The following is a 27,099-nucleotide window of genomic DNA, read 5'->3' as shown; positions in this document are numbered from 1 at the left end:
CGATTTTCCTTGTGAATGTGCATTAAAATCAACAGCCAAAGCAAATACATTTTGGAGATGGCTGTGTACCAGGATAAACACAGTTTGATTTTATTCGAAGATAATGAGATGGGGTGGGTTTTTTCCCCCAGTTTACTTAGGTCATGATTCTGATTCCTTTTATCAAACATACCAGACATTATGAGCATAAATGAGTTCAGGAATCTTGAGTGTAGGGCCCTTGGGACATCAAGCACTTAAAGAAGCATGCTTCCCCTTCTTGCGTCCTTTCTGTAGCCTTTTGTGTGCACGGCTCCTGAGTCTGTGATGCCTTCTTTTGAAAAGCTTCGAACATCACGCAGAACTGCAATGGTGAGTATTGTTGTTCAGTCACTAAGCCTTTGCAACCCCATGGACTGCAGCATGACTCTTTGCAACCCCATGGACTGCAGCACACCACACTCCTTTATCCTTCTCTATCTCCCAGAGTTTGCTCAAATTCATGTCCACTGAGTCGGTAATGATATTTGACCATCTCATCCTCTGCCGCCCCCTTCTCCTTTTGCCTTCAGTTTTCCCCAGCATTGGGGTCTTTTCCATTGAGTCAACTCTTTGTACAGTTGGCCAAAGTACTGAAGCTTCAGCTTCAGCATCAGTCCTTCCAATGAATCTTCAGGGTTGATTTCCTTTAGGATTGACTGATTTGGTCTCCTTGCTATCCGAGGGACTCTCAATAGTCTTCCTCAGCACCACAATGGTGACTAGGTTGAGAGCTAAAAAGGATACTTCTCTTATAGACCCAAGAATGAAAAGGAATGAGAGAGCCATATGAGATGTAACTACAGTGCCATGAGATGATTTGGTGCATGGGTGTGTCTTAACTTGGCCATGGAAGTTTGAGGCTGGTCTTTTAGCAAGAAGCTGATTTAATGCAAAGGGGTTTGTTGGTTTAAAGTAGCCAGTTTGAAGCTCATTCAACAGCAGACAGGACTCACTATATCAGAGCAAACTTTAAATGTTATCCTTAAAGAAAAATCTAAAGCAAGGGAAGAATTAAGTCCTTATAAATAATTATCTTTTCATTAACATATGGCTGTTACAGTCTCAGAGAAGTTCATAAGCATGAACTTCTCTCTTTTACTGGCCAGAGCAAAAATGGAGGCACAGGACTTTCCTGGTAGTTGAGTGGGTAAGAATACAGCTGCCAATGCTGGAGACACAGGTTCAGTCCCTGGGCTGGGAAGATTCCACATGCCACAGAGCAACTAAGGCCATGCACCTCAGCTATTGAGACCTGTGTTCTAGAGTCCAGGAACCACGACTTCTGAGTTTATGTGCTACAACCACTGAAACCTGTGCGCCCTAGAGCCTGTGCTCTGCAACAAGAGAAGCACTGAAATGAGAAGCCCTGAACCACGACTAAGAGTAGCCCCTGCTCGCTGCAACTAGAGAAGAGCCCATGCAGCAAGGGAGACCCAGCACAGCCAAAACTAAATAGATAGATGAAATAAAGGGGGGGAATGAACGCCTGTGCTTTTTACTCTTCTTAGCCTCCCGTGTGAGGTTGCTGCTGTTGCTGCTGCTAAGTCACTTCAGTCATGTCCGACTCTGTGCGACCCGATAGACAGCAGCCCACCAGGCTCCCCTGTCCCTGGGATTCTCCAGGCAAGAATACTGGAGTGGGTTGCCATTTCCTTCTCCAATCCATGCATGCATGCTAAGTCACTTCAGTTGTGTCTGACTCTGTGTGACCCCGTGGACAGCAGCCCACCAGGCTCCTCTGTCCACAGGATTCTCCAGGCAAGAATACTGGAGTGGGTTGCCATTTCCTTCTCCACTTGTGAGGTTGGAAAGAGTTATTTACATTTTGCATTTAGGGAGCTAGATACAAGCAAAAATAAATAGCAGGTGAAACACCCTCTGTGGCAAACATGATAGACTTTGGTCATTAATTGGACATAGAGTATGAAGAACTGGGAAGAGGGAAATATGACTGTCAGGTTTCACGCATCTGTGGCTTCTTTGAAATAGAGAAGGAGGGTATAAAAAAAATGAGTTTTGTTTTAAATACATGGAGTTTGAAGTAGGATGGACCATCCAAGTGGAGAGAACGGAGCTTCCTGTAGAGAATGGAGCTTCTGCTTCAGAGAAAGTGATGATGTAACCTTGTCAAGAAGCAAACCAAAGACAAAATTTGGACAATGACCAGTCAGGGAACAGGAGGAGGAAAAGAGTCATGAGAAGCATGAAAGGGTTATTTCATTTGAGGTTACCTAGTGTTGCCTGGAAAATCCCATGGACAGAGGAGCCTGGAAGGCTGCAGTCCATGGGGTCACTAAGAGTCGGACACGACTGAGTGATGTCACTTTCCCTTTTCACTTTCATGCATTGGAGAAGGAAATGGCAACCCACTCCAGTGTTCTTGCCTAGAGAATCCCAGGGACAGGGGAGCCTGGTGGGCTGCCATCTATGGGGTCGCACAGAGTTGGACATGACTGAAGCAACTTAGCAGCAGCAGCAGCAGCAGTGTTCATCAATCAGACTTTAGGTTTCCATACTCATGTTTCAGGAGAGAAAACTATGGCAATGCCTGAAAGAATCTAAAACTTCGTGATGCTTCTCCAAAAACATAATGCATCTGATACTGAAAGACATTGAGATATAGAAGTAGAAATACATAGGTATTTCAATACATGTGGAGGAGACAAGATAAATATTTTGATAAGTTAAACTACAATCAGATCAGATCAGATCAGTCGCTCAGTTGTGTCTGACTCTTTGTGACCCCATGAATCGCAGCACGCCAGGCCTCCCTGTCCATCACCAACTCCGGGAGTTCACTCAAACTCACGTCCATCGAGTCAGTGATGCCATCCAGCCATCTCATCCTCTGTCGTCTCTTTTTCCTCCTGCCCCCAATCCCTCCCAGCATCAGACTCTTTTCCAATGAGTCAACTCTTCACATGAGGTGGCCAAAGTACTGGAGTTTCAGCTTTAACATCATTCCTTCCAAAGAACACCCAGGGCTGATCTCCTTTAGAATGGACTGGTTGGATCTCCTTGCAGTCCAAGGGACTCTCAAGAGTATTCTTCTAGTTTACGTACCACTTAATTGAGCATTTTTGATCCTATAATTTAGCTCATTTTCATGTCTTAGATCAACCTTCTCTTGCCACCTGAATTGAAGATAACGTGTGGTCTTCATGTCTTATTCCTTCTGCAGGATGACTGCACAGTAGTGAACTGGGAACACAGTCATTCACTCAGATACCTTTATTTACTGAGAACACTTATTGTGCTTGACACAAAATAAATGTCGCACATAAAACGCTCTTACAGCCAGTCACAAATGACCACATATTATGTAATTCTGTTTATGCAAAATACTCAGACTGGGCAAATCTAGAGACAGAAAGTAGTCCAGTGATTGCCTAGGGTTTGGAGAAGAGTGAGTTGGGGTTTGATGGTTTCAGAGCTAAAGAATATGGACGGTCCTTGCAGGGGTGATAAAAATTTTTGAAAATTATATCGATGGTTGCACAACTCTGTGGGTATAATAAAAAACCATCAGATTGTATACTTCAAGGGATTAGTCATTTAATTCATTAATTATGTCTCAATATAGCTCCTACCAACAAAATGCTGTTATTTAGTATATTCTCTCATGAGGAAAATATTGTATTCAGATGCAATAAAGGGTGGAAAGTGCAATGTTGCAGTGTGTTTGAAGAACTCTGGATACAAAGAAAGAGTATTTTGTTCACGATGCCATTTGCAGGGATATAGATGGACTTAGAGATTGTTATATTGAGTGAAGTAAGTCGGACAGAGAAAGGCAACTATTATAGGATACCACTTATATGTGGAATCTAGAAAAAAATGGTACAAATGAACTTGTTTACAAAACAGAAATAGAATCACCAATGTAGGGAGAAAAAAAAAAACAACTTTATATTTACCAAGGGGGAAAGGGGCAGAGGGATAAACTGGGAGATTGGGATTGACATATACACAGTACTATATATAGAATAAATAACTGATAAGAGCCTACTATACAGCACAGGGAACTCTACTCAATATTGTGCAATGACTTACGTGGGAAAAGAATCTAAAAAAGAGTGGATATGTGTGTATGTATATAAACGATTCACTATACTGTACACCTGAAACTAATACAATGTTGTAAATCAACAATACTCCGATAAAAACTGAAAAAAAGTAAAACAAGACTAACCCTGATGCTTGCAGCTTGAGGGAGAAAGAAAAGGTTTCAGGGAAGCTATTGGAATAACTATTGGCTAAGCGGTTGATGGATGGATTGATGATTCGCTGTGCCTACAGCTAGCTCTCAGCACCACAGTGCCTCCAGCCTCAACAGCTCTTGGCTTTCTCTGAGTTGGATATTATTAATTCATGAAACCAAGTCCTGCTGGCATGAGAAAGGAGACTGCCTTCTAGCCGCCCGGAGTTCCCCGAAACATTTGCTTCACGTTCAAACCGAAACCCAGAAGAACAGGAAATCAAGCTCTGACATGTGGGCCTTTGGTCCACTGGCCAGAGCTTTCTTTCCTTCAAAGATTAATGAAGCACAAAGATGCCAGCTCTTTCCTTTCAACTCCCCACAATAATCGACTCTCAGGAGCCTGCCAGTTTAATATTGCTTCACTTCAATGCTCAGGAACAGTCCCAACTGGAAAAGGCCAGGAAAACTTGATCCAAAGGTTTTTATGAAGAGCAGCTTAACTACCCCTCTAGAACATTCCATAAGCAATATTACAAGCGTTCTTTTCTTTTTATATCTAGGGATGGGGAGAAGGTTGGGGGAAGGGCATCGTAATCGTGAGTCAAATTTCAAAGTCCGTACGTTGAACCTCTGAGAGGCCCTGGATATTTTCTAAATTAATTGACCATCAAATTCTTACCCTCTACATCTGTATTACATTAGGGATCATAAAACTATCTGGGTTTTTTTGCTACTTAAAGGAAAGATTGTGTGGGCATAATACTTTGAGAGGGTCTGTTCCTTTTCAAAAATTATTTTGAATTCACAAGAAGAAACAAGATTATCTTTTGTGTTTATGCATCAATATTCCCCTCCAAAGAGCTCAAAGGACTTTGCATAGTTTTGTGGGTCTTGATAAGGAAAGAACGAAGACAGACTTCTGCGCTAGGAGCTGATTCTCAAAGAGCACTTGAATTTCCTGCTAAGTCTTTCTGTGTTCTCTGACGTTTCATTTGATAAATTTTGTAAGAGAGGTACATTCCTTTAGCCCATTTATTAATACTGGTCACTTAACTCATTCAACAAATACTCACTGAGGATTGTACCAGCCCCTACAGAGATGCTGAGAGTACCAAGAGAAGAAGAGGAGCCTCTGCTCTCAGAGGGTTTACAGGCTGGTGAGAGAAACAGGCAATCTAGAAGTAAATAAATAAGGAGAGAGAAACACTGTGATAGGAGACTGAACAGGAGGTAAGAGGGGACTTCCCTGGTGGTCCAGGGTTAAGAATCTACCTTCTGATGAAGGGGATGCAGGTTTGATCCCAGGTCGGGAATCTAAGAACCCACATGATGAACGAAGATCTTCCTTAGACAGAATATGTCTTGCAGCTCTTTTAGATGTGACCTCCTGTTACTATAGGGCTTCCCAGGTGGCTCAGTGGTAAAGAATCTGCCTTCCAAGCAGGAGATGTGGGTACCATCCCTGGGTCAGGAAAATCCCCTGGAGAAGGAAATGGCAACCCACTCAAGCAGTCTTGCCTGGAAAATCCCATGGACAGAGGAGCCTGAAGGGTTACAATCCATGGAGTTGCAAAGAGTCAGACACAACTGAGCGACTGAGCACACCATACGTTTGTATTGGCAAAAGGCCACTTTAGTATCGAAGCCTTGTTTCAAGTTTGGAAAGCCACCAGTCCATTCTCCTGAGTCGGGCAAGAACTACTCCAAGGTTACATCCCTCTCTCTGTATTAGACAAACCCCGTGCAATGCTATCTCTGAATCTGCCTTCCTGAGTTCAGGGGTCTGTAGGTTGAATTCCTAGGGGAACTGTCTTTGACTAACGATGATGCTAAATCTAGCTCTGGGCCAGTGTATGTGAAGTAAGTGAGAAGCTGAAAGGTCAGGAAGGAAATGTCAGATTGGAAATGCCCTGGAAAGCCTTTGGAGTCATGCTCTCTCTTTATTGTGGTATCAGCCTATGGCTGTTTTCCCATCTTTCTTCATTGTGCTCTGTTTGGCCACAGGAACACGCCCTGTGGAGGCAGACTGGACCACAAGCTCAGTTCCCACAACAGCATCCCCTCTGTGAAGCATCCAGACCTAGAGGCCAAGGAGCCAGGCTGAGGGCTTTCAGCAAGAGTCCCAAAAGTTCTGGTTGTTGTTTTGTCGCTCAGTTCTGTCCGACTCTTTGCAACCCCATGGATTGCCGGGCTTCTCTGTCCATGGGATTTTCCAGGCAAGAATACTGGAGCCAGTTGCCATTTCCTTCTCTAGGGGATCTTCAACCCAGGGATTGAACCTACTTTTCCTGCATTGGCAGGTGGATTCTTTACCACTGAGCTACCAGAGAAGCCCCCCCAAAGTTCTGCTCCTCCTCAAATTAAAGCATCCTGAGAAAGCCAGACAAAGCAAACAAAATTAGGTATTAATCATCCCATTGTTCATATTTCTTCTACTTTCTACAAACATTTTTTTTCTCATTCCAGAAGTAAAATCTATTTCTTATTGAAAACCTCAGAAAATGCAGAAAGATAAAAAAGATGCAAGTAAAAATCAACTGTGATCCCTGTTATACTTAAACAGTTCAGTAAAAATCTCTTCAGTCATTTTTATTTAACCATCTGTTAATTTTTTCACAGAAATGCATATTTTTACAAAAATATGTTTATATATGTATATAGGCTTCCCAGCTTGTGCTAGTGGTAAAGAATCTGCCTGCAACGCAGGAGACATAAGAGATACAAGTTCAATTCCCGGGTGGAGAAGATGCCCTTGAGGAGGGATGGCAACCCACTCCAGTATTCTTGCCTGGAGAATCCCATGGACAGAGGAGCCTGGGGGGCTACAGTCCATGGGGTTGCAAAGAGTTGGACACGAGTGAAGCAACTTAACACACATATATGTATACATATATGTATATAGCACACATATATGTACATGTGTATACATACGTAGATCACAAAAAGTTTACCACATTACCTATATGGTATCCATTTCTCATTTTTCCAATATATTTTCTTAGCTATTTATGAGTCCTTTGCATATTAAGAGGTTGAATCCTTTCTTAGTTATGTATGTTGCAACATTTTTCCAATTTTTAATTAGTTTATTACTTTTTACATACAAATGTTTTTAATATGGATGTAGTTAAATCTACTGTATTTTCCTTTATGATTGACACTGTTAATATTGTCCACAGAAAACTCTTCAGCCACCCGAGATTATGTAAATAACCACCTGTCTTTTCATATTAAACTTGTATTGTTTTCTTTCCTAGGTCTAAATCATTAACTTCTCTGGAATTTATGCTGGTAAAAGAAGTGAAGAAAGCTCCGGCTTTGTGTTTTTCAAATTGGTGAGCCAATTACTTCAATACCATTATTGGCAAATCCATTCCTTCCCCACTGAATTAAACACCACCTTTATGATGTAATAATTTTCCCATTCTCAATATCTGTTTCTGCCCCATCCATCAGTCTGTCTGCAAACACGTTATCTCACGCTTTTAATGAATGTCTTCTAACTGACGTGGAAAGACCCTCTTAATTACTCATTCTTAGTTATTTCTGAGCGTTTATTGTTTCAATTTAAGAATCACGTTGGAAATTCCAAGTAAAATCCCTAAAATCCCCTTGGGATCTTTCTGGAAATAGTTGGACTCTGAGCTGGAGGCAGACACAGTTTTGGGACTCATGTTCTTTCTTTTCCTCTCCCTCTCTGATGTTTCTTCATTCTTTCAATCCAAGAACAGGGTGTATCTTTCCATCTGTTTGCATCATCTTCAATTTCTTTCATCAGCATCTTCATCAGAGTATTGGTCTTTTGTCTCCTTAGGTAGGTTTATTACTGGGTACTTTATTCTTTTTGGTGCTATGGTACATGGGATTGTTTCTTGAATTTCTCTTCCTAATCTTTCATTGTTAGTGTAGAGACATGCAACAGCTTTCTGTGTATTAATTTTTAACTTGCAACTTTAGCAAATTCCTTGATGAGCTCTAGTAGTTTTCTAGTAGTGTCTTTACGATCTATGCATAGCATCATGTCATCGGCAAACAGGGACAGTTTTAACTTCTCCTTTTCCAATTCGGATTGCCTTTTTTTTTTTTTTTTTTCTTCTCTGATTGCAGTGGCTAGGACTTCTAAAATTCTGTTAATCTTCATCCTCTTTGGCTTCCCTCTTCTGTTCTTGCTTTAGTAGTTACTCCCTGTGGCCATCCTGGTTTCACAACATTTTTGTTCTCTCATTGCAGATTCTGGTCCAGATTTTTTTTTTTTTTTTTTAGCATTTCTCAGTTGTCTTTTCTATTTGTCTATATTGTCCCTCTTTGTATCCAGTGCCTTCCCTGTTCTAATCACCTGGGGGAGGTGGGGAGGAATGAAGGAGTGATCTGAATAACAGAGTCAGGACTTCCCCAGGGCCCAGTGGTTAAGAATCTCCCTGCCAATGCAAGGGACACTGGTTCAATTCCTGGTCTAGGAAGATTCCACGTGCTGGGGAGCAACTAAGCCCACGCACCACAACCACTGAGCCTACGCCCTAGACCCTATGTGCTGCAGCAAGAGAAATCCCTCATGCAGCACTGAAGACCCACCACAGCCCAAAATAAATAATTTAAAATAAATAATTTTCAGGGTGGATGGGTGAGTTTTCTCTGGCGGGGTGTGGGCATTAGAGATGTTCAGTCAGGCACTTGCCTGGACGAGCTCATAAATGTAAGCAGAATAAGTAGCACATAGTTTTAACTTTGTAGGTATAATTTGTAGGTATCTAAAGGAGATCAGCCATGGGTGTTCTTTGGAAGGGATGATGCTAAAGTTGAAACTCCAGTACTTTGGCCATGTCATGCAAAGAGTTGACTCATTGGAAAAGACTCTGATGCTGGGAGGGATTGGGGGCAAGAGGAGAAGGGGATGACAGAGGATGAGATGGCTGGATGGCATCACTGACTCGGACGTGAGTCTGAGTGAACTCCGGGAGTTGGTGATGGACAGGGAGGCCTGGTGTGCTGCGATTCATGGTGTCACAAAGAGTTGGACACAACTGAGCGACTGAACTGAACTGAACTGAATTTGTAAGTATAACTACAAATTTTAAACATATAAAAGTTAAATTATATGTATATTTATAATAACATTTACTGAGTCCTTAGAAACAGCCCTGCATGGTGCTAACTGCTTTGTAACCATTATCTTATTATTAATAAATTGTCCTCAGTGGTAAGTTAAACACTCTCATCATTCTACAGCTGGGAGAACTGAGACTCAGAGGAAAAAAAATTTTTTTAAACATACTTAAACTCACAAGCTTAGTGTCAAAACCAGAAATTGAACCATGCTCCTTATCTCCAAAGGGCGGAGTTTTCAATATACTGCTCAGAGAACTAACAGGGTTTACCTGTGGTCCACATAATTGGGACTGATGGAATTTTCCTAGAATAGAGTCTAGTGTTTAAAAGCCTACATAACAACTTCCCTGGCGGTCCAGTGACTAAATCCCCACACTCCCAAGGCAGGGGACCTGGGTTCATTCCCTGGTCAGGGAACTAGATCCCACGTGCTGCAACTAAGATTTGGCTTGGTCAAGCAGATAGATATTTTAAAAAATAAAATTTTAAAAAAGCACACATAGGCTTCAGAATCTGACCTTTAAATCCTGACACTGCTGTTTACCTTGCTGTGTGTCCTCGGGCAAGGCACTTAAGCTAAGATTCACTTTTTCAGCTATAAAATGAAAAATTTAAAACGTAATTAAAATGCAAAAATCTACGTCAGGAGTAATTATAAGAATTAAATGAGATAATTCATATAAAAAACCACAGTGCACTATCACAGAGCAAATTCAATAAATAGTAGCTTGCATATCATATTTTTCAGTATTTCCCCAAATTTCTCAATAAGTATACATTTCACCTCTAGGTAAGTGGAGGGTGAGGGGAGAAGTTAGTTTTCGTATCTATAATAATGAATAAATACAAGTTGAGGCAATATTGAATTACATCGAGCCATTTTCCAATTTCCCTGATGATAAATGCTGTGCATGTTTAAGAAAGCTAACAAGATTTTTATTTGTAGTTGAAGGTCCAGAAGTTCAACAGCAGAACTTTTTAGCTTCTGGGAAAAGCCTAACAGAGCTGGAAGGAAACTGCTTCTTCTCCCTCTCTGCTTTTACTCATTTGCTTAGCCAGGCACTCTCTGCATGCTGACCACTGTTCTATATTCTGTAAATGTCCTTTATGATGGTGTTTTTTTAGAAGGAAATATTGAACTACCAGATTCAGAATCCTTTCCTCTAAATGCAGATTCCTGGGACTTCCCTGGTGGTTAAGAATCCGCCTTCCAATGCAAGGGGTGTGGGTTCGATCCCTGGTCAGGGAATTAAGATCCCACATGCCTCGGGGCAACCAAGCCCAGGTGCTGCAACTACGGACCCTGGAGCCCATGAGCCACAACTAGAGAGAAACGCATCTTGCAATGAAAGATTCTACGTATTGCAACCGAGACCCAACAATAGCCAAATAAATAATAATAAAACTAAAAAGGATATGTTTTTAAAAAGAAGATGAAGAAAGAAAAAAAAAAGCATGGTGTAATGACATGCGTAATATATAAAAAAATAAAATAAATGCAGATCTCTGAGCCCCAGCTCTCACCGACTGAGTCAGAATCTCAGCAGATATGTCCCAGAAAACTTTAAAAACAAACAAACAAATACCCCTGAGGACTGTATGCCCACTGGCACTGAGAATCACTACTCCAGGAGACGTGAAATTGAGGGAAGAAAATGGGAGGTGGGTTTTAAGTCCAGTTCTTCCTTATGTCCAATATTCTTGCCTGGAGAATCCCCATGGACAGAGGAACCTGGCAGGCTACAGTCCACGAGATCACAAAGAGTCAGACATGACTGACGACTAAGCACAGCACAGCACTGCCTTAACTAGTTGTGTGTCCTTGAAAAGTCCTTCAACTCAGCCCAGTAGCTTTGTCACCTGTCTGATGAATCCAAAGCCTTCTGATATCATTGTTTCCATCCATGTGAAAATGTATGGTACAAAGAGTAGTGGGCAAATGTTTCATGGGGAATATGGAACTTAATCAAGTATCTGAATTTTTTTTAAAGGGAGAACTTACTTGTCAATGTTTATTGAGTGTTTCAGACATCAATGAGCATGGGTTAGAAGGATAATGAGTATTCCTAACCAGAACCACTGATCTCTTGTTGGAAAGTAGCTAAAGGAAAATTATGGACAAAGAATACAGACAGCCTTGAATGTCGAGATACAAACCTGATTTGTGTAAGTGAGTCATCCATCGTCATTGACAGCTGATGTGTGGGGCAGTGATATAATGAAGTGACATTTTGGATGTCCAGAAAAATAAAAGCCTTTTGGCAGATCAGGGAAGTTAGGAGATTCCTAGGAATCCCTGGATAAATGGGAGTAAAATGGAACACATCAGGACTCAGAAGTGATTAAAAAGCAAAAAGCTCCCAGTTTCAGTGCTGACATGGGAAGGATTCAACAACCCGAATGTTGTCACTCCCATCCTCACAACAAGAAAAACCTGAATAAACTGAACATTGGTGTCTTTTCATGGATTTTATGGATTTTTAAGAGAGCTGAGATCACAGAGAAAACCCCCAGATTTGCTGAGACATATCCTGAGAGTCACAGCCCAGAATGAAGAGTCATAAAAAGCCCCTTGTGTCCCAGGCAGGGAGCGGGAAAAGATGACAGTTGTGGAATAAGCCCAAGCTGTCTGTACAACATAGGGCCAATCTCTGAGGACAAGATTGGATCAGAAGTGAATTCCACCTGGAGGTGGATATTGCTGCCATTTCAGCCTCCTCTACAAGTTCTATCTTATCCTAGAAATCCTGAACTGTGACACTGACGATCACAGCCTGGGGACACAGGCACACCAGAAGAACAGAGTCTAATCGAAGGTCACAGAACACTTCACCCACACTGTGGCATCACACCAACTGGGCTCTGGTACAATAACAGTTGTTTAGTTGCTAAGTTGTGACTGTAGCCCACTGGGATCCTCACTCCATGGAGTTTCCCAGGCAAGACTACTAGATTGGGTTGCCATCTCCTTCTCCAGGGGATCTTCCCTACCCAGGGATCAAACCTGCATCTCCTGTTTGGAAGGTGGATTCTTTACCTCTGAGCCACCATGGAAGCCCTATAATAACAGTAGGTCACAACTAAAATTGTGATCTACTATTCTATCTAAGGAGGCTTCCCTGGTGGCTCAGAGGGTAAAGTGTGTGCCTGCAATGCAGGAGACCCCAGTTCAATTCCTGGGTCAGGAAGATTCCCTGGAGAAGGAAATGGCAACCCACTCCAGTACCCTTGCCTGGAAAATCCCATGGATGGAGAAGCCTGGTAGGCTACAGTCCATGGGTGGCACCCCACTCCAGTACTCTTGCCTGGAAAATCCCATGGATGGAGGAGCCTGGAAGGCTGCAGTCCATGGGGTTGCTGAGGGTCGGACATGACTGAGTGACTTCACTTTCACTTTTCACTTTCATGCTTTGGAGAAGGAAATGGCAACCCACTCCAGTGTTCTTGCCTGGAGAATCCCAGGGATGGGGGAGCCTGGTGGGCTGCCGTCTATGGGGTCACACAGTTGGACACGACTGAAGTGACTTAGCAGCATTCTATCTAAGAGATATTCTATCTAATGAAGAGTTCTCAGGAAAGCCCAAAGTCAACAGAGGATTCAGTGGTCCAGCGGTTGAGAATCTGTCTTGTAATGCAGGGGACAAGGATTCGATCCCCGCTCAGAGAACTAAGAGTCCACAGGCCTCAGGTCAACTAAGCCTGTGCCCCACAACTAGAGAGTCTGTGCACCACAACAAAAGACCCCACGTGATGCAGTGAAGATGCCCTGTGCCACAACTACACAGCCAAATCAATTAATTAACTAATTTTTAAAAAAAGAACACTAGAGAAGGAAATCAAACCCTCTAGCATTTAAAGAGTGCAGTGATCATTAACGGCTCAATATATAGCCAGATTATCTAGCCAGATTAACTTAACACTTTACACTAAAGCCTACTTACTTCTGTTCATATTATCTCCACTCATACCATATTTCTGGCCTTCAACATAAAAATTATTTGATGTTCTAAAAATCAAGAAAAAAAAAAAGAGCATGAAGACACAAGTTTCCCAACCAGATTAAGATATAAAAACAGAATATGAAGTTATCAGCCTGAAAATTTTAAATAACTGTGATTAATACCAACAAATTAATCCATTGATGGAAACATTAAGAATCAGAAGGAAATGCTATTATATTCGATCATCTTCTAAAAACAGAGCTACATGAGGATGGAGAACAGGATGGATAGTTACAGGGATGGTTTCCCGTATGAGATGAAGCTTTACTCAGAGTTTTCATTGTGTAAATATTTCAGGAGTCAGCTGTATTCCATGGGTCTCAGACCCAAAGATCTACCAGCATCAGGAAGGTGATAGCAGAAGAGACCTAATATGATTCACAATTATTTAAGAATCTTGCAACCCAAATGTCCAACAACAGAGGAATGAGTAAAGTTGTGGTGTACATATACAATGGAATATTAGTCATTAAAAGGGATGAAATAGTGCCATTTACAGAGATGTAGATAGGCCTAGAGTCTGTCATACAGGATGAAGTAAGTCAAAAAGAGAAAAATTCAAAATCTGGAATTTCCACAAAGCAATGTGCTCTCTTGCCTTTTTCTTGAAGTAGGTGATCCTCTTAGTTAATGTCTCACTTTCTCCATCTTGATAGAGACATGGTCAAAGAGAAGGGTAAGATAACCGGCACTCTATAGGTATTTAAGATGCCACCCAACACTTGGTCTCAGGATGGAGGGGATAGTACAAAGTGGTGAAGTCCGAGAGGAACTCGGAGGCATGTTTAAAGAGGGTGGTTACCGCTTGGGGAGGGTAGTCAGGAGCTATCACATCACCCAATATTTTAAGAAAAGCCAGAACACTAGATGTTTATGTGAAATATTCTGATTGTTGTATACCAGCTCAACTGAAAAACAAAACAAGAGTAGGTCAGCCATCTGGGCAGCAGACCAGCCACATGGTAATCTGCATCCAATGTTGTACACACTCAGGTCAACCTGTCATAAACCTGGGAGACAGCTTTTGATACCTGAGAGTCAGAGTTACTTGTGGTTTCCTTTGGTTACACTGATTAAAGGGAATAGGGAAAAAAATCCATCAAAGCCAAGTGAGCAATGGGATTAACGTTTTTAAAAAGCAGACACATCACTTAACCGCCAAAGGTCTCTATAGTCAAAGCTATGGTTTTTCCAGTAGTCATGTATGGGTGTGACACCTGGGCCATAAAGAAGGCTGAGTGTCGAAGAATTGATGCTTTCGAACTGTGGTGTTGAATAAGACTCTTCAGAGTCCCTTGGATGGCAAGAAACCAAACGAGTCAATCCTCAAGGAAATCAACCCTGAATATTCATTGGAAGGACTGATGCTGAAGCTGAAACTCCAATACTTTGGCCACCTGATGCGAAGAACTGACTCATTGGAAAAGACCTTGATGCTGGGAAAGATTGAAGGCAAAAGGAGAAGCAGGCAGCAGAAAATGAGACAGTTAGTATCACCAACTCAGTGGACATGAATTTGAGCAAACTCTAGAAGTTAGTGGAGAACAGGGGAGCCTGGCATGCTGAGGTCCATGGGAAAGAGTCAGACACGAGTTAGTGACTGAACAACAACAAAAAACAACAGACAGTTGACACTGGGAAGACAAACAAGAGGCTTAAACTAAATGGGTTCTGGAGCAGCTGAGCAACTGTTTGTTTGATTTCTTTTTTAATTTAAATTTATTTATTTTAATTAGAGGTTTTGCCTGGAGCCGATTATAGAGTGATTACAGTTTTTTTTAATTGAATTTTATTTTTAAACTTTATAATATTGTATTGGTGTTTGATTTTTATAATACATTCTCATGATCCTCAAATCAGGTTAAGCTAGGGGATGCTTTAGCTAGTATGGTGAAGCTACATGTGCATGATCATCCAATTGAAGTGGTAAAATGAATTATAGTGAAATGCTATGCAGATATTACAAACTTAATGATTTAGGAAGATTGAGAGTTTCTCCCTTTATGCTGCTTACTTTTCCAAACATTGTTATCAAATTTTTAAGCTTTAATACAGATTAAAATAATGCATACAGCATGATTTCATGGGTCCATAAATTACTATTCTTTTTCATTTCATTTTCTAAAACAAGAACCTCTTTTTCCCTAGAGTTGTGTTGTTTAGGTTCTGGCATAGGATAAATGAAAACTGTAGGGGACTGTCGCTCTGATTGGCAGGATGTTAGGAGATCTTAGTTTGTATCATATTCATACTCACATCACTCACATCAAGGAACCAAAATATATCCCCTTCTATTCTATTTCAGAGAAGATTTCACAAAAACATTCCCTAAACCCAAATTATAATACCTTTCCAGATCTCCACCCTCCAAATCTCCTTTCCTTTGTGGTGAAAACTGCTGGTTATCTCCTAGAATCTATTCCCTCCAGGATACAGTAAGTCCTCTACATACGAACCTTTAAGTTGTGAACTTTCCAAGACTACAATGTCAGGCATCCATCCATGTCAAGTGTGAGCAACATTGCAGTTTGCCCTGTGTCTCCTATTGCTGACAGTCCTTCAGCTCTACCATCTCCCACCCCCTCCTCCATCAGTAGCGCCTCTTGCCTGTTCCCTCAATGCCAGCCCGTAGGCCAGCCATTGTACAACTCTAGCATACTTTTAAAGGTACTGTACTATAAGATTAAAAATGTTTTATTTTTGTGTTTTAATGTATTATTTGTGTGAAAAGTTTTGTAAACCTATTATAATACAGTACTATATAGGCGATTGTATGAGTTGGGTACCTAGGCTCACTTTGTAGGACTTACCAACACACTCTTGGAATGGACCTGTACGTAGGGGACTTCAGTTCAGTCAGTTCAGTCTCTCAGTTGTGTCCGATCCTTTGTGACCCCATGAATTGCAGCACGCCAGGCCTCCCTGTCCATCACCAACTCCGGGAGTTCACTCAAACTCACGTCCATCGAGTCAGTGATGCCATCCAGCCATCTCATCCTCTGTCATCCCCTTCTCCTCCTGCCCCCAATCCTTCCCAGCATCAGAGTCTTTTCCAATGAGTCAACTCTTCCCATGAGGTGGCCAAAGTACTGCAGTTTCAGCTTTAGCATCATTCCTTCCAAAGAACACCCAGGGCTGATCTCCTTCAGAATGGACTGGTTGGATCTCCTTGCAGTCCAAGGGACTCTCAAGAGTCTTCTCCAACACCACAGTTCAAAAGCATCAATTCTTCGGCGCTCAGCCTTCTTCACAGTCCAACTCTCACATCCATACATGACCACTGGAAAAACCATAGCCTTGACTAGACGAACCTTTGTTGGCAAAGTAATGTCTCTGCTTTTCATAACTTTTTCATAACTTTCCTTCCAAGGAGTAAGCGTCTTTTAGTTTCATGGCTGTAATCACCATCTGCAGTGACTTTGGAGCCCCCTAAAATAAAGTCAGCCACTGTTTCCACTGTTTGCCCATCTATTTGCCATGAAGTGATGGGACCAGATGCCATGATCTTAGTTTTATGAATGTTGAGCTTTAAGCCAACTTTTTCACTCTCCTTTTTAACTTTCATCAAAAGGCTCTTTAGCTCCTCTTCATTTTCTGCCATAAGGGTGGTGTCATCTGCATATCTGAGGTTATTGATATTTCTCCCAGCAATCTTGATTCCAGCTTGTGCTTCTTCCAGCCCAGTGTTTCTCATGATGTACTCTGCATAGAAGTTAAATAAGCAGGGTGACAATATACAGCTTTGATGTACTCCTTTTCCTATTTGGAAACAGTCTGTTGTTCCATGTCCAGTTCTAACTGTTGCTTCCTGACCTGCATATAGGTTTCTCAAGAGGCAGGTCAGGTGGTCTGGTATTCCCATCTCTTTCAGAATTTTCCACAGTTTATTGTGATCCACACAGTCAAAGGCTTTGGCACAGTCAATAAAGCAGGAATAGATGTTTTTCTGGAACTCCCTTGCTTTTTCCATAATCCAGTGGATGTTGGCAATTGGATCTCTGGTTCCTCTGCCTTTTCTAAAACCAGCTTGACCATCTGGAAGTTCACGGTTCATGTATTGCTGAAGCCTGGCTTGGAGAATTTTGAGCATTAGCTTACTAGCGTGTGAGATGAGTGCAATTGTGCAGTAGTTTGAGCATTCTTTGGCATTGCCTTTCTTTGGGATTGGAATGAAAACTGACCTTTTCCAGTCCTGTGGCCACTGCTGAGTTTTCCAAATTTGCTGGCATATTGAGTGCAGCACTTTCACAGAGTCATCTTTCAGGATTTGAAATAGCTCAACTGGAATTCCATCACCTCCACTAGCTTTGTTCATAGTGATGCTTCCTAAGGCCCACTTGACTTCACATTCCAGGATGTCTGGCTCTAGGTGAGTGACCACACCATCATGATTATCTTGGTCATGAAGATCTTTTTTGTACAGTTCTTCTGTGTATTCTTGCCACCTCTTCTTTATATCTTCTGCTTCTGTTAGGTCCATACCATTTCTGTCCTTTATCGAGCCCATCTTTGCATGAAATGTTCCCTTGGTATCTCTAATTTTCTTGAAGAGATCTCTAGTCTTTCCCATTCTGTTGTTTTCCTCTATTTCTGTGCATTGATCGTGGAGGAAGGCTTTCTTATCTCTTCTTGCTATTCTTTGGAAATCTGTATTCAGATGTTTATATCTTTCCTTTTCTCCTTTGCTTTTCTCTTCTCTTCTTTTCACAGCTATTTGTAAGGCCTCCCCAGGCAGCCATTTTGCTTTTTTGCATTTCTTTTCCATGGGGATGGTCCTGATCCCTGTCTCCTGTACAATGTCATGAACCTCCATTCATAGTTCATCAGGCACTCTATCATCAGATCTAGTCCCTTAAATCTATTTCTCACTTCCACTGTATAATCATAAGGGGTTTGATTTAGGTCATACCTGAATGGTCTAGTGGTTTTCCCTACTTTCTTCAATTTAAGTCTGAATTTGGCAATAAGGAGTTCATGATCTGAGCCACAGTCAGCTCCCGGTCTTGGTTTTTGCTGACTGTATAGAGCTTCTCCATCTTTGGCTGCAAAGAATATAACCAATCTGATTTTGGTGTTGACCATCTGGTGATGTCCATGTGTAGAGTCTTCTCTTGTGTGTTGGAAGAGTGCAGGGGACTGACTGTAGTAGAATTTCAGGTGGGTACTAGATTCCACAGAAGATGATGTTTCTGGTACTTGTGTATCCATGTGACTGACAGGTGACACAATTTGGGTCCATGTGATATAAAAAGAAGGCAAATTTCAGGAACCTTCCTTTAAGGCTATGGGTCTATGACTTTTGCCCTCTTCCTCTTCTTAATCTCTTTCTACATTTTTTTGCCTAGTGTGTAGAGGCTGCCATCTTGGATCAAGAGGATGAGGGCTATATTCTTGGGATGACGAGATGTGATCTGGAATAAGAAGCCTAAGAATAGTTTGCAGTATAGGTCTCTTCCTACCTATGAGCTATATACTTAAAGCTGAATTCCACCTTAAGTAATAGACCTTCCTCCCTAATTATAACTAACCAACATCATTGTTGGTGTTGGGATAAGGCATCCAATAAATCACAACCCTGCCTTCACCCTTGGTCTTAAGAGGTGTCATCCTGGACTTTCCAAACAAACCATGACCAGAATCTTTGATACTCCATTAAAATTTTTAGAATGTTAATACACTGGCTAAGCTAGAACACCTATTCTCTCTACTTTTTTCATCAAAACTCTACTTATACTTTTAAGAACAAAAATTAATAACAACTGGAAATCTGGCAAGAATTCTTCCACAAACCCATTTACTTTAATTTTTAAAAATTGCTTGTTCTTAGGACTTTATTCCTTCAAGTAGGCATTAAAATCCTTACATTGTTTCCCCAAAAACCAAGTTGAAGTTTTTACTGACATTTAATTCAATTTATGTTAATTCCAAGAGAATTGATCACTTTTCTACAGTAACCTTTCCTTCCAAAGAAATATTGCCATGTACTTATTCAAGTTTTCTTTACTGCCCATAGAGTCTGCACATTTCTTGTTAAGTTACTTCTTGGACATTTTTATAGATTTTGTTGCTTTTGAAATGCCAATTTATTGTTGGATATTTTGACCCTAAAGACATCATAAAACTAAACAAATCTTTGAAGGAAAAACAAAATTGATTGAATAATAAATATACAAATCCTTAATAACCCAAGGTGAAAATCTCAGACTCAGGTTCGATTCCCTGGGTCAGGAAGATCCTCTGGAGAAGGAAATGGCAACTCACTGCAGTACCCTTGCCTGGAAAATCCCATTGACAGAGGAATGTGGTAGGCTACAGTCCATGGGGTCGCAAAGAGTCAGACATGACTGAGCAACTTCACTTTCCCTAATATAAAAAATGACATTGATATTTGTATTCCTCTTTTATAAAATTAGAAGACTTATAAGATAAAAAGAATACTTATGATTGTTTAGTTCATCCCTTTCATTTTACGTACCATGATGTAAGAAAGATGATGTGACTTGGCCAAGATCACCCCTTTTTTTTAAATGATTATCACCCAGTTATTATTATGTTTTTAATGATGGCATCAAACAGATACAATGAGTGAGACACTAAAAGGAGAAGTATTCTATTATCCAATAAACATGGGTTAGAGGGAATTCCCTGAAAGTCCAGTGGTTAGGACTCCACGCTTTCACTGCCAATGGTACAGGTTCAATCCCTCGTTGGGGAGGGAAGATCCCACAAGCCTTGTGGTGTGGCGAAACAAAAAACCAACCAACCACCACCAACAGCAAAAAACACATGGGTTTGAATCTTTGACTTTTAACTACAAACTGGATAACTGTTCTCTCTGTGTCTCAGGAATCTGCTCTGTACAAACTGTGAGCTGTAATGTCAAACTTATAGTGCAGTCCCAAGGATAAAATTGTTGTTTCAACCACTAAGCCCTGTCCAACTCTTTGTGACCCCATGGACTGGAGCCCACCAGGCTCCTTCTGTCCATGGGATTCTCCAGGCAAGAATACTGGTGAGGGTTGCCATTTCCTACTCCAGAGGCTCTTCCCAACCCAGGGATCGAGCCCTCATCTCTTGCTTCTCCTGCATTGGCAGGCAGATTCTTTACCACTGTGCCACCTGGGAAGCCCCAAATACAATAGAAAGTATTTGAACGTGAAGCCCTAAAGATAGTTAGTGGCAGGTGAGCTGGTGCTGGGTGAAGGTTCCCATTGAGCTGGAGCCTGTTTCCAAACCGAAGCAGAGTGCCGTGGGGAGTTTTAATGGCTTGAGTTTGGAGCCGTTTGAATACTTGGGACCGTGGGTCAGAATTTTTGTCTCCCTAGTTTTCCAGGCCAGTCGCGGGAGATTATATAATTTACTTCTAACTTTCATCCATAGAGGGTCCAGTAGTCGATGGTGTTTTCTTCACACTGGATCCCATCCCATGCAAATCTGTGCCGTGAACCTTAGGTTTGTTTTCAGGGGCCCAGTCCTGGGAGGACACAGAATATCAGCACAGGCGGCCTGAAGAATCAGATCCTGGGAGACAGGCATTCCGCCAGGTCCAGAAAAACACCGCATCCGGCTGGCCCTTAAATAATCAATTCCGACAATTACAGACAGAATGGAATTTACACACAGGAAATGTCCGTCGGAGACTGTCTCTGTGTAATATCAGGCAGGTTCCCTTTGCTGACCCAGGAGCTTCACGTGTCCTTGTTAGAAGAGGCTGATTATGTTTATGTTTGTTGTTTGTCTACCTGACAATTTCCCTTCTCTTCATGTTGTGTTCAGGTCAGATTACTCCTGGAGGTATCTTACTTTGCTGATCATCTAGACATTAAAAGAATTATCCTCCTCAAATCCACAACTTCACCAGTTTTCAAAGAGCTGTTTTATTGGCTTTGACAGGAAGTCCAGAAGTAAATAATCACCACAAGAAAGCATGGTTTGTAGTTCATTCAACTGGGGCTCGCCCTGGTAGCCGAGAAGGAGGTAGAAAGTGAGTAACTCTGCTCATGAAGTGCTGCCTTACCCCATGAAAACAAAATTATGTGTCTTCTTAAAAATTCATGTAATATTTTTGTTTTTTCCCACGTTAAGTATTACCTTTCACATATATTTTTGCCCACTATTCCATTTAAGAATGTTAAAGCTATTCACTATGTATTCTTTTTTAAAATTCCTTTTTCATCTAAAAATAGCTCTGAGGTCATATTAACCTCCATCCCATGCATTCAAATAGAGTAAGTATCCAATCAGTAGAAAAAACAGAAAGGAAAAGGCTAGTTTATAATTTCCCAGAAAGTTAATGTTTCAAAGTGTCCAAAACACCCCAAGAAAACTTTAAAGTAAAATATAAGCTGGAACAAAATCAAGCCTAATATCGTCAGTAAATGTACTTCTATTAAAACACAAATAAGGACTTCCCCGGTGGTCCAGTGGTTAAGAATCCACATTTTAATGCAGGGGACACGAGCTCAATCCCTGGTGGGAAGCTAATGAGAAAGTAACTGGCAGGAAGGCTAGGGGGTCCCCAAGACCTTATCTGTACCCAGTTCCAGGTTCCTAGCACCTCTTCCCCAGCAGCTCTGAGCCCCAGGGCACTCCTTCCCCAGCAGCTCTGGGTCCTGGCACCCCAACCTGGCCCCCAGAGCAGTTCCAGTTCCCCAGCAGCGACACTCACGCCACAGAGCACTAAGCCCACACTCCATAACTACTGAGCCAGCACCACAACCAGAGAGTCCGTGCACACCAATGAAGATCTTGCATGCCATACTAAGACCTGAGGCAGCCACACAAATTAAATACATAAATAAAAATGGATATTTAAAAAAAACACAAGTAAAAACTATTATCCCAAAAGAATAATGCACAGAGAATAGAAATGGGAAATTTATAGATAAAGAAACAGGAAATGACCGTTATGCATAACAAATGTTGTACACATCCAAAATTAAGTGAAAAAGTGACAGTACGCAGAAACAAAATCAGGTGAGTACAAATTGGAACACAATTTTATATCTCATTCATCAGATTGATAAAAATTCTAATGTTTTACAATATCACTTGCTGGCAAGAATGTGGAGAAATGGGTTTTACCAGACTTTGCTGGCAGGAGTATAAACTGGTATGACTAACTAAATGGCATTTTGTCAGTAGTCTGTGAAATTAAAATGCACATATCTTATCACTCAGAAATTCCACTTTTAGTAAATACTCTCCAGAAATATTTGCACACAAACATGGAGAGACATGTACAAGATGTTAATAAGCATTGCTTGTAATAGTCCAAACTCAGAAACAAAATAGAGCATTATTTGGCAATTACAAGCTTTTCAATAATCAAGTACACATGTGGAATATTTATAGCAATTAAAAGAAACTTTAAATATATATGTATTTAGCATACATAATTGAAAAATCTAAAGAGCACATTGTTGAGTAAATAAGCAAATCACAAAATATAGGTGTGGTATTTCATCATTTCCATAAGTGATATCATTTCCAAAAACATACACACATGAATAATATACTACTCAAGTTCACAGTTACCAAAGTTAGTTATAAAGTATTCTTCAATTTTATCTGTCATGTTTTATTTCTTCTATTAAAAGCAAGTAGAGAAAATATTACAAAATGTTAAACATCATCATTTTTAAGCATTGAGATGGTTTTTCTCATTCTCTCCATTTTAAAAAGTGAAAGAAAGTATCATAACAAAAAGTCAATAAAGAGACATTGGCCAAGGATAGAAACAGGTAATCTATAGAAGAGAAGTAAGGGAAAAATATATTCAACATCACTGTCAGTCAAAGACCTGCAAATTTAAGCCATGAGTGGCACTGCTGCTGCTAAGTCGCTTCAGTCGTGTCCGACTCTGTGCAACCCCAGAGATGGCAGCCCACCAGGCTCCCCCGTCCCTGGGATTCTCCAGGCAAGAACACTGGAGTGGGTCGCCATTTCCTTCTCCAATGCATGAAAGTGAAAAGTGAAAGTGAAGTCGCTCAGTTGTGTCCAACTCCTAGTGACTCCATGGACTGCAGCCTACCAGGCTCCTCTGTCCATGGGACTTGCCAGGCAAGAGTACTGGAGTGGGGTGCCATTGCCTTCTCTGATAAGTGGCACAGGGTTTGTTTTTTTTTTTAACACTTATCATATTTAATTTTTGGTGTTTCAAGATTGTTAATATTGTCTTGGGGGGTCACTTTGAAAGTTTTATTTACAGGAAATGGTGGAGCACTCTATAATTATCAATTAGCTCAAGTTAATCAATAGTATTAGATGCTTTTGTGGCGCTAAAGAAGACTCCTGAGAGTCCCTTGGACTTTGGCCATCTGATGTAAAAAGCTGATTCATTGGAAAAGACCCTGATGCTGGGAAACATTGAAGACAAAAAGAGAAGGGGGCAGCAGAAGACGAGATAGCATCACTGACTCAATGGACATGAATTTGGGCAAACTCTCAGACAGTAGAAGACAGAGGATCTGGGCATGCTGCAGTCCATAGGACTGCAAAGAGTCAGACAGACTTAGTGACTGAACAACAACAACAATCTACAGTATTACTTCAGCCTTCTATATGCTCCTGATTTATTTTTACATTTTCTATTAATTACTGAGGAGGGGGAGTGTTAAATCCTTCAAATATAATTGTGGTCTAATGACAATGGAATTTATGCTTTTGACGGTCTGAAAAGTCTATATTTCACCTTCATTATATAAGATATTTTAGCTGAATATAGAATTCTAGGTTGATAGTATTTTTTTTTCTTTTATTGCTTTAAAGATGCTCCGTTTCATCTGGCTTGCAAGGTCTCTAAGGTTCATGTCATTCTTATCTTCATTCCTTTAACATAATGAGTCCTTTTTGTCTCTGTCTCCCTTTAAGATTTTCTCTTTTTCAGTAAATTCAGTATTTTGTTTGGTGGCACAGATTTTTGATTAAAAAAAGCATAGAGTGCACAGTGGGTGCTCTGCCTGAAAAACCTTGGGGGATAGGGGGACAGTGGCACAAGGACTTTTCCTGTAAACCTCTCTCCCCCTGCCCTGACCCTGGGGAGCTGGAGCCCTGGATTGAGGAGAGGAAGGAGGATTCAAAGAACAAAGAGAAAAGGAGTAAGATATACCTTTTCCCTCCTCTGGCCCCAGGGCCACAGTCAGAGCTGACATCTGGGAGTGGAAAAGTTCTGAATTAATTTGTCATTGTTGTTCAGTCGCTAAGTTGTGTCTGACCCTTGGTGACCCCATGGACTGCAGCACATCAGGCTGCTCTGTCCTCTGCTGTCTCCCAGAGTTTGCTCAAATTCATATTCATTGAGTCACTGATACTATCTAACCATCTCTTCCTCTGCCGCTCCCTTCTCCTCAGTCTTTACCAGCATCAGGGTCTTTTTCAAAGAGTCGGCTCTTCACATTAGGTGGCCAAAGGATTGGAGCTTCAGCTACGGCATCAGCCCTTCCACTGAATATTCAAGGTTGATTTCCTTTAGAATTTACTGGTTTGATCTCTCTGCAGTCCAAGGGACTCTCTCTGAATAATGTAAGAAGCATTAAACTTTACTCTAGGACTTTATGACATATGACCATGTGATTAATAATTTTAACAAGGCTATTCTGTGACAGATTCAAGATGACATCATGACATTTAAAAGGTGATTTGAGTCCTTATAGTTGAAGCAATGGTAGACAAATTGAAACAAGACACCAGCTTAGATAAGCTGCAGACCCAAAATTTGGAAGACAAATCACATTTTAATAGAGTAACTGTATGTCTGGTTTGCCTAGGCCAGTCCATGATTCTCCTCATTTTTCCAGGAGTAATTATTAACAACACTCTCTTCTATTCTCAGAAGTGCCTGGGTTTGGATGGTGACAAAACTCAGGAGGATTAATTCTTTTGTTGAAGGATAAACAGCTAAAAGGTGGCAGCACTGCATTCAAACAAGGTCTATCTAGCCCCAAACTCTGTGATTTTCCACTGCTCTTAAGTATTCCTAACTAGACTAGTAGCCTGAGTCAGTAAGGTTTCACAAATGATGTTAAGAAAATGAATTACAACTATTAGTTTCAAGACTATCTCAAACATAATACTTAAGCCAATAATCGTTGGCACATAGAAACTCTTGGAGACTGGTCTTAATAAGTTAAGAGTAAGAAGTGCATACAATGTAAGCATCTGGTTCCAAAGAGATTGATACCTGTATTTTCTTAAGCATATCAAACACACAGGGCTTACATTTTCCAGTTGCATATAGGCTTCCCACATTAGCTAAACAAAGGTAAAAGGTCTATATTTGAATGGTCATGAATTTCAAATTAGTAGGGTTCAGATTAAATTGTTTTTATGTACATTCATAAAACTAATGAAATGGGATCACTATTCATAAAAGCTTAAAATATCAAGCAATAATGTTAATACCAAGTAAAACAGTATAAACTGTGTAAAAATTATATATAACTTCCTTTCAAATATCAAATTACAAAATTGTGGCCTTTTTTAAAGAGAGAGAAACTGGAGTGTGTATTTGCAAAGAACTTATCCTTTGGGACATATTCTGAAATATTAAAAATATTTAAAACATTCCTGAAAACTACAGATGATACATTGTGTAAGTTATATTACACATGCTTATACATGAATGTTTGCTGATATATTTAATCTCACAGTTTATCTGTAAATACACCATTATTTTCTTCTAGATCAAAAAGGAAACTTCCCAAACTAGGAAGCAGTTTTTCAGTTTCTGTCTCTCTAAACCACGTTTTGGAGGGAAATTACCAAGAGAACTGCATTGAGATGGGATGGTAGAAAAAACAGAGGTTTTGTTTCCCTCTCTATCTATCATCAGCTGTGTGACCTTGGGTAAACTGTTCAACCTCTCTGAGTCTCAATTCCCTTTCATGCCAAATCAGAATGTCACTTTCTCACCATTTTTAATTAGGCTGAAAACTCAAAGTGAGATAATATTTGCATAGCGACATCTTTCAAAGTACCTTTAGAAAGAATAACTCCCTTTGTCAAAGGATGGTACAAATTCATTATGTTGTTATTATTGGAATAAATGTCTTCCAAAAAAACACTAACTTTAAACAGCAAAGAACATTGCATGGGGGTCTCAGAATTCCAAAAGAGCAGCAAAGGAAAGGGGGAGGGCAGGCTAGAAATGGTGAGAGGTGGGATGAGAAGGGCCCACAGAGAAACGGGTCAATTCTCAGCAAAGCCCTGTTTTTCAAAATGTGCACGTGATGGGTAGAAGAATCCTGCGAAAGCATCTGTTGTGACAAGTCCTCCCGCAGGTGCCCATCTCTGCTACTGAGACCTCTGGAGCTTGGGGAGGGAATCCCCACCTGGGCCCAGACTCACTCCGTTCTACAACTGATCTCCCCACCCAGCCCCCCGTCGGAGCCCTTTAATGAAGGTTGACACTTGGCAGAGGCAGGAATAGAGGCATGCCCTTTTAACGGCTCCAGTTCCCAAAAGATTTTAGCATCTCAGGAGCACACGTTCTGCCATATGCTTCCTCCCGTATCTGCCATGCACCCGCAGGGCTGGAGACTGCAGCTAGCTACAGGAAGCTACATGTGGCTGGAGACCCTGGGTGTCTCGTCCCCAGAGCTTGGCTGGAGGGCAGAACAGGGATGCTCAGTACAAAGCCCAGGGCCCCTTCCTGGACTGGGCACTCTGAGTGTCTTCTGCACAGGAGATGCTGTCTGGACAGCAAAAGAGTCAACCTCTGATGGGCACCAACTCGAAGGTGAGAGCTAGCTTGCTGTGTCACATGCCAAT

The sequence above is a fragment of the Bos indicus x Bos taurus genome, chromosome 19, assembly GCF_003369695.1.
Source record: "Bos indicus x Bos taurus breed Angus x Brahman F1 hybrid chromosome 19, Bos_hybrid_MaternalHap_v2.0, whole genome shotgun sequence".
Lineage (NCBI taxonomy): Eukaryota > Metazoa > Chordata > Mammalia > Artiodactyla > Bovidae > Bos > Bos indicus x Bos taurus.
Note: the sequence above shows the minus strand (reverse complement) of the source record.